The sequence below is a fragment of the Branchiostoma belcheri genome, unplaced genomic scaffold, assembly GCF_001625305.1.
Source record: "Branchiostoma belcheri isolate BF01 breed outbred unplaced genomic scaffold, Haploidv18h27 scaffold57, whole genome shotgun sequence".
Taxonomy (NCBI): domain Eukaryota; kingdom Metazoa; phylum Chordata; class Leptocardii; order Amphioxiformes; family Branchiostomatidae; genus Branchiostoma; species Branchiostoma belcheri.
Genome location: NW_017804209.1, coordinates 34,684 through 37,712, shown reverse-complemented (window position 1 = coordinate 37,712; position 3,029 = coordinate 34,684). Strand labels below are relative to the sequence as shown.

Genomic DNA, 3,029 nt, shown 5'->3' with positions numbered 1-3,029 from the left:
TGGGGGAGAATCAACAGGTTCGAATTCATGTCTCTAAGAGGCTAAAATAAACCCTTCTACTGTTACTGAGAAATATGCCTTTCTAATTTCTGTGTCTGGAGCTCAATCAAAGTAAAGTCTTGTTCGAATTTACTAGTTGTGCCATGTTTCTTTTGTCCGTGTTGGTTTTGTCATCTTTCCTTCTCACGTCTGTTTGATTGTGTGGCCTCACCTCGGGCATCTAAAGTAGCCCGGGCTGTCCACTTATCAGAGCGGAAAAAATGTGACCTCACACCCGTCGAGTAGGATCGCTCCTCGTGACGTCACACGAGGAAGTGATTACAGAAAACCCAGCCCACGCAGAGCGCTCGATTATTACAGAAAGGGGGAGTGGAGTGAAGCTGTATTCTGCACCATGGAAGTGTTCCGTGCGACCAGTAAAGGACAGACGTTAATACGCGCCATGTTACTTCTTGGTGTACTACTATGCCTGTATCCAGCAGTCTCAGGTACGTTACGTGAGCTATTAAACTGTACTTTGTCAGAATGTGGTAACTCTTGCCCTCTGACGTGGTGTGAGAGCCACCACGTGCAAGAGGATTGTGTGAGTGAGTGAGTGAGTGAGTGAGTGAGTGAGTGAGTGAGTGAGTGAGTGAGTGAGTGAGTGAGTGAGTGAGTGGTAACTCTCGCTAGGACAGGATAACAGTTGAAAGATTTCTTTTGACATACTTTGAGGTCTTCATGTTTTGAAATGTCAATCCGTGTATAACATATCGGTGTAACACCATGGTCCCCTCCCCAATACTAATGTAAGACACTGTCCCAACAAGCGTAATGTGTGTGTGTTAGGGGCTGTGGTGTGTTTGTAGTGATGGGAACAGATACCGAAAAAAACAGGAACTTGACTTGGATTTTTTAAAAGGCGTTTTTCGGCATATCATATATAGAAATATCGCAATGATCTGTGATGTAAATATGGGGTTAATATTTGAGTTGTGACAATTTTCACAAGAAACATCACGGAAATATAATGTATAATGCTTGTTTCTTTCGCTTGCTGTTATCACACATGTAGATATGATTAATTTCTGCACATGTATTTCCGCATCCATTGTAAGTCATTGTAAGCCATTGTAAGCGATAAAATACAGAACAAAGTTTTCTCACACACTATCTTTGCCTAACCGTCCCCTATTAATCAAAATTGACAGATGCCTCATATTACTGTACAGACGCTTGTTTCTAATACTGTACACGGAGATGTTTATTGTGGAGATTTCAGCAATGTTTTAAAGATATATTAAGTAATGTGTTTTCTTTTAGAGAACAGTATTATATTTTCTAATACGTTCTTCGAGGAGAGATATAGAATTTGAAACGACCCACTTCCTTGAATTCAAGGTAGCAATTTTATGGTAATGTACTGCTGTGTCATTCACTGCTTAGTGTGGGTAAGACATCAACATTCAAGAAAAGGATACAAGTTATCTATGAATTATCGCCAATATTTTCTTCGTTTAAGTAAAATGTTGTAAGCTGTTTATAATGTGTACAGAAATAAGTTCCCCACATCTGTGACATGCCTCAGTGGGTTACAGTCATTTTCCCGAAGCATGTTGTTATCACAAATAAAGTCATTTGTATCACCCAGAGAATCCTACAATCCTAGAATCCTACAAAGGTAAGACATCCTGTGTTTTAAGTCATTATGTTCAAATTGTTTTGAAGTATGACTACTGAATAGGTTCCAAATTGTAATCGTAATTTTTATGTATTTTATGTTCACTTATTTTGCTGTGGTACCTGTGCTATGCATGTCTGTGTTTTTGTCTTCCTATGAAAATTGAATTTTACAAAATGTGAAAAAAAGACATGCTCACTGATCATGGCCCCAGTCAATGGCTCATGTCAGCCTTGTTTACCAAACATACCAACACAGATTATGTCTAACAATACTATTTACTCTCAAGCACAAAAGGAGAGAGAGGTCGTGAACAGGGGAAGTTGTCCATGCGTGACAACCCTATACACAGACTGACTGAAGGGGGAATATGCCTGGGGCATTAAGTTGACATTACAGACAAACGTATATGTAGTAGTATAGTAGGGCATTGTGTTGACAAAGACAGTTGACTAACGCTCTCAGTTCCGGATTCTCTTAATTTTGTTGATGTCTGTATTTAGCTTTGACACCTGTGAATTGACTTGTCATGAGTAATTGTTTGTGTCTGACATAAAAGACATTCTCGCATGTGCAGAGGAGTCTATACATGATGTGTTAAAATACTTTCCAAGCAGAGGTTTGGGTTTTGGCTTATTTTTGGCGTGTCTATAGGTTTTTCATTCGGGGTTTCGTTTTTGCACTGGGTTGGGTGAAAAAAAAACATCCAGTGCAAGAAAGGCACCCCGATAAAAAAAGCTTAAAACACGCCAAAAAACCCAAACCTCTGCTTGGAGAGTATTGTTAAAAGACAAACCTGTGCCTATGGCAATGTGAAGATTAAGGTAGACATGTACAATACATAAAACATATTCATATATCTGTATGATTATATTGTGCTTGTCGACTTGTGCTTGTCGACTTGTGCTGTACAGAAATTTAACATAACCTTTGTTTACTACCCCAGGAGTAGCCGACCTGACAATAACCAGCAAGTTTCCATACTATCCGGATGACGACTACACCTGGTTGTACTGCTACCACACCGGAACGATTATAAACCAAAGAGGGTATCAGTTCGGGCTTGAACTGGACACAGGGTCAGGACAATTGTTTTTTTTAGCCAGAAATACCTACACCAACCCGCGGCGTGTAAGGGTCTGGACTTACGACACTCGAAATGAGGTCCCGGTTCATCCTACCAACGCCATTTCCTGCATAAGTCGGCAAAACGGTGTTGAGGACAAAGTGATCACATTCAAGATGAGAGAAGACGGTAGGGATATTCTGTAGATTCATTCCATAATATTGGTTGTTATAAGACTCTCTGTTTCTCTCTCTCTATTTCAATTTTGTGTCTCTATCTCCCTGTCTCTCTCTCTCTCTTTCT

The 3,029-nt window shown here is 40.0% G+C and overlaps 1 protein-coding gene across 1 annotated transcript in view; it reads left to right on the top strand.

Annotated features, from left to right (window-relative positions):
• Nucleotides 1-3,029, top strand: part of LOC109481610 — a 21,246-nt gene that overhangs the window by 3,413 nt on the left and 14,804 nt on the right. The gene's annotated exons all lie outside the window — the stretch shown is intronic.